The sequence below is a fragment of the Scyliorhinus torazame genome, chromosome 1, assembly GCF_047496885.1.
Source record: "Scyliorhinus torazame isolate Kashiwa2021f chromosome 1, sScyTor2.1, whole genome shotgun sequence".
Lineage (NCBI taxonomy): Eukaryota > Metazoa > Chordata > Chondrichthyes > Carcharhiniformes > Scyliorhinidae > Scyliorhinus > Scyliorhinus torazame.
This window is the reverse complement of record NC_092707.1, coordinates 280,655,353-280,667,379: the sequence shown is the minus strand read 5'-3', so window position 1 is coordinate 280,667,379 and position 12,027 is coordinate 280,655,353. Positions and strand designations below refer to the sequence as shown.

Sequence of the window (12,027 nt, the reverse complement as noted above, 5' to 3'; positions counted from 1 at the left end):
ATTATCGTAAAAACCCATCTGGTTTACTAATGTTCTTTAAGGAAGGAAATTTGCCATCCTTACCTGGTCTGGCCTACATGTGATTCCAGATCCACAGCTGTGGTTGACTCTTAACTGGCCTAGCAAACCATTCAGTTCAAGGGCAATTAGGGATGGGCAATAAGTGCAGAGATTACATTTTTAAAAGTCCACATCTCCTTTTTTAGTTTCAGATTTAAAAGAATCCATTGAGTTAGCCAATTTTTTTTTTTTTTTAATATTTTTTTATTCTTTATGAGGTCTTTGAACTTTGCTGCAGTGCTCATGTTAACAAAGTTTCTTGTTTTTCGGACGTTATCTGTAATGCCTTCTGTATTGATTTGGGGCCAGTTGCAGAGCTGAGGGAGTTAAAGTTTACATTTGCACCGATGGGGGATGGAGGTGTGTTTGTCAGATGCTGGATCTTCTGTTCGATCTTTTCTTTGTTTTTCGCGTTTTATTTTCGGGCAATTGTGTTGGGACTGATTTTCTTTTGCATATGTGTGTCTGAGCGGGGGGGGGGGGGGGGAGGGGGGGACAATAGGTGGGAGAATGTCTGGCGCCATGGGCGGGGGTCACCAAGCTAGCTGGACGGGCAAGCTCACAGAAGCACAGTGGGGGGTGAGCAGATGTTATGCTTGTTGAAGGGGTTGGTTTACATAGTGCTGTTACTCGGGGGGGGGGGGAGGGGGGGAATGTTCTGCTGACGGGGAGGGATGTTTGCTGTGGGACAGAAAGGAGGTCGGGGACGGAGGCTGCCTGAGGGCGGGCCGGCGGATGCGTGGGGCGCGGACTGGAGACTGGCCTAAGAAAGGTGATGGCTGATCGGCGAAGGGGGGAGGGGGGGGGGGGGTGATGAGCCCCCCAACCAGGCTGATCACATGGAATGTGAGAGGGCTAAATGGGCCGGTTAAGAGGGCCTGTGTGTTCGCGTATCTGAGTGGACTGAAGGCGGACGTGGTAATGGAACAGGACACGCACCTTAGAGTAACTGACCAGAATAGATTAAGGAAGGGACGGGTCGGACAGGTTTTTCACTCGGGGCTGGACTCGAAGGCTAGAGGGGTCGCAATCCTGATTAACAATTATAGTCAGTGGGAAGCTGGAGGGGTTGCCGGTGGTACTAGTGAATGTGTATGCGCCAAATTGGGATGATGTGGAGTTTATAAAGAGGATGTTGGGGAAGATCCCGGACCTGGATTTGCATAAGTTGGTCATGCTTCAACACAGTTATCGACCCTGGGTTCCACCGGTCGAGCTCAAGGACGGGCAGGGTGCCAGCAATGGCGAAGGAACTAAAGGGGTTCATGGAGCAAATGAGGGGGGGGGGGGGCATGGAGATTCGGGCAGCCGTGTGTGAAGGAATTCTCCTTCTACTCACATGTGCATAAAGTGTACTCCCGGATTGACTTTTTTATTTTGAACAGGGCTCTACTGACGGGGGGTAGTGGACACGGGGTATTCGGCGATCACAATCTCAGATCATGCCCCGCACTGGGTTGACCTACAGGTTAGCAAGGAGAGTAGCCAGCGCCCGCACTGGAGGCTGGACGTGGGACTTTTAGCTGATGAAGAGGTGTGTGGGCAGCTGAGGAAATTTATTCCCGAACTACCTGAAAGTCAACGACATGGGTGAAGTCTTGGCGGTGGTGGTCTGGGACGCATTGAAGGCGGTGGTTAGAGGGGAGCTGATCTCGATATGGGCCCACAGGGAGAAGGCAGACAGAGCAGAGACAGACCGACTGATAAAGGAGATACTCCAGGTCGACAGGAAGTATGCGGAGACTCCAGAGGCAGGACTTCCAAGGGAGCGACGGAGGCTACAGGCGGAGTTCGGCTTCTTACCTGCAGGGAAGGCAGTGGAGAAGCTGAGGAAGGCGAGGGGGGGATTTATGAACATGGGGAGAAGGCCAGCAGAATGCTTGCACGGCAGCTTAGAAAGAGGGAGGAAGCCAGTGAGATAGGGAAAGTAAAGCATGGGGACAGGGACGGGAACCTGGTCGGAGACTCAGCATGGGTTAATAAGGCGTTCAAGGAGTTTTACAGTAGGTTGAATGAGTCGGAACCCCCAGCTGGACCGGAGGGGATGAGGCACTTTTTAGGGGGGCTGAAGTTCCCGAAGGTGGATGGGGGATTGATAGAAGGGCTGGGGGCCCCGTTCGGGTTGGAGGAAATAGCAGAGGGACTGAAGGCCATACAGTCGGGTAAAGCCCCGGGGCCGGACGGGTACCCAGTGGAATTTTATTATAAGTTCTCTGGGATATTGGGTTCGCTGTTGATGAGGACATTCAATGAGGCAAGGGAACGTGGGGTGCTGCCTCCGACGATGTCACAGGCCACTATCTCATTGATCCTGAAGCGGGACAAGGACCCGGAACTATGCGGGTCCTATAGGCCGATATCCCTACTAAATGTAGACGCCTAATTGTTGGCTAAGATCTTGTCCTCAAGGATTGAAGACTGTGTTCCGGACGTGATTGGGGAGGACCAGGGCAGCACGGTGGCACAGTGGTTAGCATTGCTGCCTACGGCGCTGAGGACCTGGGTTCGAATCCCAGCCCTGGGTCACTGTCCGTTCTCCCCGTGTCTGCGTGGGTTTCACCCCCACAACCCAAAGATGTGCATGATAGGTGGATTGGTCACGCTAAATTGCCCCTTAATTGGAAAAAAATAATTGGGTACTCTAAATTTTTTTTTTAAGTGATTGGGGAGGACCAGATGGGATTTGTTAAGGGTAGGCAGTTGGCAGCCAACGTAAGAAGGTTGTTAAATGTGATTATGATGCCCCCCGAAAGTAGGGACGTGGAGGTAGTGGTCGCAATGGACGCAGAGAAGGTGTGGAGTGGGAATATCTGTGGGAGGTACTGGGATAGTTTGGATTTGGGCGGAGCTGCATTGACTGGGTCAGGCTGTTGTATTAGGCTCCTGTTGCGAGCGTACGGATGAACAGGTCAACATCGGACTATTTCAGGCTGCATCGGGTGTCGAGACAGGGATGCCCCCTCTCCCTACTGCTATTCGCGTTGGCCATAGAGCCTCTGGCAATTGCGCTGAGAGCCTCAAGGGGCTGGAAGGGGAGTGGAACACAGAGTCTCGCTATACGCAGACGACCTGCTCCTGTATGTTTCAGACCCACTAGAGGGGATGGAAGAAATTATGAGGATTCTGGGGGAGTTTGGCCGGTTGTTGGGTTATAGACTAAATATGGGGAAAAGCGAGAGGTTTGCGATTCAGGCAAGGGGGCAGGAGAGGCGATTGGGGGAGCTGCCATTTAGGGTGGTAGGGGGAAGCTTTCAATACCTAGGCATTCAGGTGGCGTGGGAATGGGAACAGCGACACAAGTTAAATTTGGCCCAATTAGTAGACCAAATGAAGGACGATTTCCGAAGGTGCGACACGCTTCCGTTGTCACTAGCTGGGAGGGTGCAGACAGTGAAAATGACGGTCCTCACGAGATTCCTGTTTGTGTTTCAGTGTCTCCCCATCTTTATTCCACGGTCATTCTTTAAACGGGTCAATAAGGAGATCTCTCGAATTGTATGGGTGGGTAAGACCTCGCGAATAAAAAAGGGGATGCTTGAGCGGAGCCGGGGGGAGGGCATGCTGGCGCTGCCAAATTTTAGTAATTATCATTGGGCAGCGAATATAGCCATGATCAGGAAGTGGGTGGTGGGTGCGAATGGAGGCGGCTTCATTCAAGGGGGCATTGGTAACGGCGCCTCTGCCGTTCCCGCCGGCACGGTACTCTACCAGCCCCGTGGTGGTGGCGGCCCTGAAGGTCTGGGGGCAATGGAGGAAATGTGGGAGCAGAGGGAGCATCGGTCTGGTCTCCAATCTATAATAATCACCGGTTTGCCCCGGGAAGGCTGGATGGAGGGTTCCGGAGATGGCAGAGAGCAGGGATTGAGAGGATGGGAGATATGTTTATAGAGGGGAGCTTTTCTAGCCTGAGGGAGCTGGAGGAGAAATTTGGATTGGTGAGGCGAAAGGAATTTAGGTACCTGCAAGTGCTGGGCTTCCTACACAGGCAGGTCTCAACCTTCCCGCTCCTACCACCAAGGGGGATACAGGACAGGGTAGTTTCCAGAGTGTGGGTGGGAGAGGGGAGGGTTTCTGACATTTAGAAGAAACTCATGGGGTCAGAGGAAACGCAGACCGAGGAGTTGAAACACAAGTGGGAAGAGGAGTTAGGAGGAGAGATAGAGGATGGTCTCTGGGCAGACACATTGAGTAGAGTCAACGTGTCCACAACATGTGCAAGGCTCAGCCTGATACAATTTAAGGTCGTTCACCGGGCCCACATGACAGTGGCCCGGATGAGCAGGTTCTTTGGGGTAGAAGATAGGTGCGTAAGGTGTGCGGGAGGGTCAGCGAACCATGTCCATATGTTCTGGGCATGCCCGAAGCTTAGGGGATTCTGGCAGGCGTTTGCGGATGTCATGTCCAAAGTGTTGAAAGCAAGGGTGGCACCGAGTCCAGAGGTGTCGGAAGATCCGGGAATCCAGGAGGAGAAAGAGGCAGACGTTCTGGCCTTTGCTTCCCTGGTAGCCCGGAGACGGATACTATTAGCTTGGAGGGACCCAAAGCCCCTGAAGACGGAGACATGGCTAACTGACATGGCTAGCTTTCTCTGTTTGGAGAAAATCAAGTTCGCCTTGAGAGGGTCACAGTTAGGGTTCGTCTGGAGGTGGCAGCCGTTCATCAACTTCTTTGGGGAAAATTAACCGTCAGCAGAAGGGGGGGGGGGTTGGGGGTTAGCTTAGTTTAGAGTAGGGGGTTAGTAAAGGTGGGACCTGTAAGGAAGAAAGACGGCTTTGGCACTATGTTTATATTTTCATGTACATTGTTTATTTTGTTGTTGTTGTAAAAGCATAAATACCTCAATAAAATGTTTATTAAAAAACAATTAATAACAAGGCAAAACTGTGAGCATTGAAGAGGGGCTGTGGGGTATACAGCTAATAATCTAGACCAGGGAGAGAAAAATATATTCTACAGTAGTTGTGGAGGAGTTAACATGCAAACGCTAACTGTATGAATGTTTGTATAGACATTAAAGAAGTACTCACAGTTGTGGGAAGTACCACTGTTGTGTTCTGGAACATATGTTGCTCGCTGATCATAGTGCTGGGGAAATAACCTACCATACCCATCTGGTCCATAAACTAATGATCACTGTAAACCTGTCAAGTGAAAACCAAGATGTTAACATGAAGTAGGCCATCATTGTAAGCGTTCTTCCTGTTTATTTCCTTAGTTCCCATTTATTTTATTTCATTATTTTTGGTCCGTGGACCCATAATAGGAATGTGCCTTTAAGCAGAAGACTCAAGCTGAAGCGGCCTGGTTGTCAGGACATTGTGTTCCCAAATGTTATGTTTGGAGGGGAGAGGCCAGGCTCTTCAAGCACCTGGTAAATCTTAGGAACCGGTTTTGGAGGAGGTTGGTTTGATTGGTGAACTGGTAACCGGTGGGTTGGCCAGGGACAGTGTTCTGCCTGACAACGATTGGTGATTGGCTCCTGCATGATACTTTCTCAGAGAACTGGGCAGAATGGTTTAAACTTTGGAAGGAGAAGGAACGCTCTCTCTCTTTCTGAAATAACTGCTTTTATGTTCTAAAATCAGCGAGTGCCTGGCACACCTTTGCTGTAAACTTGAAATGAACCTGAATCTGCAGAGAAGGTAGACAGCCTTGCCAGAGAAAACCATCTCAAACCTCGAAGGAAGAAGTATCAAATGAAAGCCTGAACTTCAGAAAGACATTGACTGGAAGTCATCCCAGTGATCAAAGATCTTTATTCTTTTATTTTATTAATATTTTCTTTCCCTCTCAATCACACTTTTCCCTCTGTGTTGTTTGTCTGTGTGTATATATAGAGAGTGAGAGTAGTTAGGAAGGAGGCTTTGGGAAAGGGACATTAGATAATCAGTTATATTTTTCTGTCAGTTTAATTATAATACTGTACATAATAAAAGGTTACTTGTGTTAAAGTTACAAACCTGGTGACAGTAATTTATTGGGCACAGCCAAGGGCCTCGGGTATCTGAAATAAAATCTGATTTCACCTGTGTTGCAACTCTGGGTCAAGTGGGGCTGGAATTGACCGTGAATGAGCCCAGTGTGTCCTGACAATCATATACAAAGAACTAGCAAAGGATCACTGGAATACTTATTTTTACATTTTTCAACTTAAAATGCACCGACTTACACTGCCAGCCCAGAACTTTGACCGTCCCGAACCAGTTTGGAGTACACATACATCAACTGCCCCTCCTTAAGGTTTAGAAACCTGCAATCTGGTGCATTGTAATCATCAACCACCTGGCCAATCGAGATAACGTCTAAAAGAAAACACATTAATTTTGCTTGAACTCCCTCAGAGCTTCTCAAGGTTTTTCAGCTAGTTTCCCCCTCAGCTCAAAATGAATGTGTTGACAACTTTAAAAGCTAGCTTAGCCCATATAAATGTGTGCTGTCTTACTATTGCAGTGACCAGGTGAGCAGGGGCAAACCTGGGTCAGATATTTAAGCTAATCTGGATTTAGTCTGCCTGTGCCTTTTTCAAACCTTCATTATGGCACTGTCAAAAATAAATATAATTTGAATCCCTGAAGTCTGACTGTTCAAGTTAATGTTGAATGTTCAAGCATTGGCAGCGAGACCTGGGCAAGACTGAAAATAAAGCATAGTGAAAGCTTGGATATGCTCAGATTTCCTTTCAAATGGCACTTCTTGGGTGGCAGGGATCTTGGATCAGAGACAGCTTTTAAAAAATTTGCTTTTACCTCTCTAAGGAAACTGTACCTGTAATTGATCACCCCTGGTTCAGGTTGTTGGGCACTTTGAAGTGAAATGAATATCTGAACAGAGAAAGTAACTTTTTGGGGAAGCTTGATCTGAAGTAACAGTACGGGCAAACAAACCACTGGGCAATGGGAAAGGGTCACATGTTGAAATGCATTGCAAACTTGTGTCATTGAGTGTGTTTGGGCTGCTGTGTGACAGTACAGCATGACAATTCAGGAGAAAGGGGGGAAAAATGGGATGATTTGGTTGGATTTGTTTCCTGGGTCGGACCACTAAAAGAGCAGCGTTAACAGTAACTAAGGAGGCACTTTCCTAAGTTTGCCGTGCTGTTGCAGTGAAGGAGGATTTGAATTACAGGGCAGTAACAGCTGGATTTCAATGTGGAAAATGTCAAAAGAACATATTAAAATTGTGAGCAAACTTGCAATAGCTGCTGAATGTAGAATGTATTTCTGTGTTAGCAATGACAAAGAGCATGCATATGCAATGACATTTTTGAGTTCCCTTCATGAAAAGTGAAGAAAATTTACTTACAAACACATTCCTCATCAGCGCAGGCTTTCTTCTCTGCAAGTTTGTCCATGAAATCTGCTTTTGCACCTTGTGTTCATCCAAGTACTAAAAGTGGAAATAGACAAACAGCAAGCCTTTCCATTTGCATGTCCCAGTTTGCAACCTTTTTCTTTTCTCTTAAGTGCGTGAAGATTGTTTGGATAAAATTACCCCTTGCCACCAGCCACTCTCAGTGATTCCCTTATAAACAGCAGCCAAACATCTGGATAAATATCAGTCGCCAATGACAATCCACGCAGTGGAATCCGCAGACTTGTCTCAGACAGGAGGAGGAGCAGGAAAGGAGTGCAGGCTGTTTTGTTTACCTGAGTAACTTTTCTAGTTTGTAATAAATACTCATGGATGACTAAAAGTTGTCATAATATACACCAGTAAGTATATCATGGTGCAGACACACACTGATGGACACACAGTGGGACCAATCAACATACATAACACCGCAGCCAATCACCAGTGAGAGCACACGCACTATAAAGACAGGGGACAGGAGAGTTCCCGCTCATTCTAGCAGCAGCCAGCTCGGAGCACAGAGCTCACAGCCTGCAACCCAGACATTCACCATGTGCTGAGTGCATCAACTGGTTAGGACAAGGCAAAGGTCTTTAGTTAAAGCTGGTATCGTATTTACCCACAGTTCAAGTATGTTTAAATAGTTAACCTTTTAATAAAATTTTTAATAAAATAGTGACCTGTATGTGATCCAGAACACCCAACGCATCAAAAGTGATCACTCAAAACCAGCTACGCTTGGGAGAACTTTAGGGATGCTTTGGAACATAATTGGTAGATTTGGTATTAATTTACATTAATCCAGGTCAGGCATTTTAACTAAAGCATTTAAAAATAAATGATTGTGATCAGTAAACAGCCTCTGTTAAATTTAGATAACAAATGCACAAGAATAAGGTTCTCTTGTACCAGAGTAGAAAGTTATGTTTTAATATTTTAATCTCCAAGGTGCTTACATGAGCTGATTTATTTTTCTCCACCAATTATGTTTATCTCCCAGCCGAATAGCATTGACGAGTTCCTAGGGTGGTATCCCATGAGGAGCAGCTACCTATATGAATGTTTTTACAACGTAGGTAGGCTGTCCCAGTGGTTCTGAAATGTTTATGGCAGAAGGTCCTCTTTTCAAATAGATCAATAATTATGGACACTCTATCTACATTATAATACTGTCTAATTAATACTACATACTGGATAGATTGGATGACCTACAGAAAGCACCTCAAAGCACTAATGATGTACCACCAGCCATGCCGTCACAAGATTCTCCAGATCTGGTGGCAAGAAAGGTAGTCCAACAGCCAACCTGCCCAATATCCAGGTATTAATCACTCAAAACCAGCTCCGCTGGGTGGGATATGTTGTTCACATTCCTGACACCAGATTCACAAAGAAACGGTCCTACTTGGAACTCTGTCATGGCAGGAGACTCCCAGAACAGCAGAAACGCTTCCGGGATGTCCTCAAAACATCTCTAAAAAGGTCAGACACGGGTGACCCTGGCTCGTGACTGACCAAAAGGAGAAGGTTCATTCAGGAAGGCACCAAACAAACCAAGAGACTTTGTCATGAACATAAAGAGGCAAAGTCGAAGCATTGGAGGAAGCGCACCAACCTCCAAGCCAACCATTAACACAACCCTTCAAGCACCACCTGGCCCGCACGTGACAGAGTCTACAGATTGTGAATTAGACTTATCAGCCATTTCAGAACCCATCCAGAAGCAAGTCATCCTTAATGGCTGAAGGTCCTCTTTTCAAATAGATCAATAATTATGGACACTCTATCTACATTATAATACTGTCTAATTAATTCTACATACTGGATAGATTGGATGACCTACAGAAAGTCTGTGTGGAGTCTGCACGTTCTCCCCATGTGTGCATGGGTTTCCTCCGGGTGCTCCGGTTTCCTCCCACAGTCCAAAGATGTGCAGGTTAGGTGGATTGGCCATGCTAAATTGCCCTTAATGTCCAAAAATAGCCCTTAGTGTTGGGTAGGATTACTGGGTTATAGGAATAGGGTGGAGGTGTGGGCTTGGGTAGGGTGCTCTTTCCAAGAGCCAGTGCAGACTTGATAGGCCGAATGGCCTCCTTATGCTCTGTAAATTCTATGATTCTTAATCCTGAGGGACTGCCTAAGAGCAATATGAAAACACTGCACGTAAAGAGTGCTTCATTAATGCTTTTAAGGAGGAGCTGGGAGGAGAGATTGAGGATGGCCTCTGGGCGGAAGCATTGAGCAGAGTCAACGCGTCCACAACATGTGCCAGGCTCAGCCTGATCCGATTTAAGGTCATTCACCGGGCTCACATGACAGCGACCCGGATGAGCAGATTCTTTGGGGTGGAAGACAGGTGTGCAAAATGTGCGGGGGGACCAGCGATCCATGTCCACATGTTCTGGACATGTCCAAAGCTCAGGGGATTTTGACAGGGGTTTGCGGATGTCATGTCCACGGTGTTAAAAACAAGGGTGGTGCTGAGTCCAGAGGTGGCAATTTTCAGGGTGTCGGAAGATGTGGGAATCCAGGAGGAGAAAGAGGCAGATGTTCTGGCCTTTGCTTTCCTGGTAGCCCAGAGACGGATACCACTTGCTTGGAGGGACTCAAAGCCCCCGAAGTCGGAGACCTGGCTATCGGACATGGCTAGCTTTCTCTGTTTGGAGCAAATCAAGTTCGCCTTAAGAGGGTCACTGTTCGGGTTCGCCCGGAGGTGGCAATCGTTCGTCAACTTCTTTGCGGAAAATTAATCGTCAGCAGAACGGGGGGTGGGGGGGGAGAGTGGGGGGTTAGTTTAGCTTAGAGTAGGGGGTTAATAAAGGTGGGACCGGTAAGGGAAGAGATGGCTTTTGCACTATGTTTATAGTTTCATGTACATTGTTTATTTTGTTGTTGTTATAATACCAAAAGTACCTCAATAAAATGTTTATTAAAAAAAAAGCTTTTAAGAAAAAAGGGTGGAATTTTCCCTGCAGCGGACAAGGGTTTTGCGGAGGGAAGGGAAAGAGGGAGGGAAAGAGGAAAGGAAGGAAGGAAGGAGGGGAGGGAGGGAGGGAAGAAGGGAGGAAGGGAGGGAGGGAAGAAAGGAAGGAAGGGAGGGAGGGAGGGAAGAAGGAAGGATGGAAGGAAGGAAGGAACTCCATTGCCCACGAGAGGGATTGTCTGGTCACCGGGCAAACGCGGCCAGAGAATCCCGTCCATAGTTTTCCATTGTTATAGCACTCTCCCTGTCCACAGGACATCCGAAAGCACATTAAATATTCCTTGAAATGTAGTCACTGTTGAAAGTTAGGAACATAATGTAGCTAGGTTTTAAAGAGCAACTTGAGGGAGGAGAGAGAGGTGGAGATGTTTATGCAGTCCATTCCAGAAGCACTCCAGAAGCTAGAGTCTTGGCAGCTGAAGGCATGGCCACCAATAATGATGGGTGGGATTTTCTGTGCCCCCCGTAGTGTCAGTAGCCAGAAGATGCAGATTTAAGATGATTGGTAAAAGAACCAGAGACATAGGGCGAGATTCTCCAATCCCGCGCCGGTTGGGAGAATCGCCTGGGCCGCCAAATTTCCCGCGACGCCGGTCTGACGCCCTCCCGCAATTCTCCCAAGCGGCGGGAACGGCCCCGTCGAGTTCCGCGGGCCGCAGGCCGGAGAATCACCCGAGACACCCAAAATGATGATTCTCTGGCACCCCTGTTATTCTCAGGCCCGGATGGGCCGAGTGACCAGCCCAAAACGGCGGGTTCCCCCCGGCGCCATCCACACCTGGTCGCTGCTGTCGGGAACAACGCGGGAATGTTGGGGGGGGCGGCCTGCGGGGGGGGGGGGGAGGGGGAATCCTGCACCGGGGGGTACCTCAAATGTGGGATGGCCCGCGATCGGTGCCCACCGATCGTCGGGCCGTCCTCTCTGAAGGAGGACCTCCTTCCTTCCGAGGCCCCGCAAGATCCGTCCGCCATCTTCTTGCGGGGCGGACTCAGAGAGGACGGCAACCACGCATGCGTGGGTTGGCGCCGGCCAACCCGCGCATGCGCGGGTGACGCCAGTTATGCGGCGCCGGCCGCGTCATGTATGCAGCGCCGCCTTTACGCAGCGGCAAGGCCTGGCGCGTGTAGATGACGTGGCACCGCTCCTAGCCCATTATTGGGCCCTGAAATCGGTCGGGATAGGGGCCGTTTCGCGCCATCGTGAACCTCGACGGCGTTCACGACGGCGTGGGCACTTCGGCGCGGGAGTGGAGAATCCCGCCCAGTATGGGGAAAAACTCTTTTTATGCAATAGGATTTGGAATCACGGTTGGATTCAGATTTCATAGTATCCTTCAAGAGGGCATTGAATAAATAATTGAAGGAGAAAAGAATTGCTGGGAAATGGAAACAGAAATGGAGTGAGACTAACTGGGTTACTCTTAAAAAGAGCCTGTACAGACTTGATGGGTGGAATTACTTCCTTCTATACTGTACTATTCTATTATTCTAATGAAAAGGCTGAATGTTCTCCCCTGTGCAATATCATTCTATGATAAAGAAGGCAAGTCAGATTACACCATGAGAGAAATGAAACTGCCTGCCACATCAGACATATGAGCATTGGCAGACTTAGTGCTCTGAGCAATTATTTA

At 48.3% G+C, this 12,027-nt stretch overlaps 1 pseudogene; it reads right to left on the bottom strand.

Moving 5' to 3' along the window:
- LOC140420744 (otoraplin-like) overlaps window positions 1–12,027 on the bottom strand; it is a 35,675-nt pseudogene that overhangs the window by 3,702 nt on the left and 19,946 nt on the right.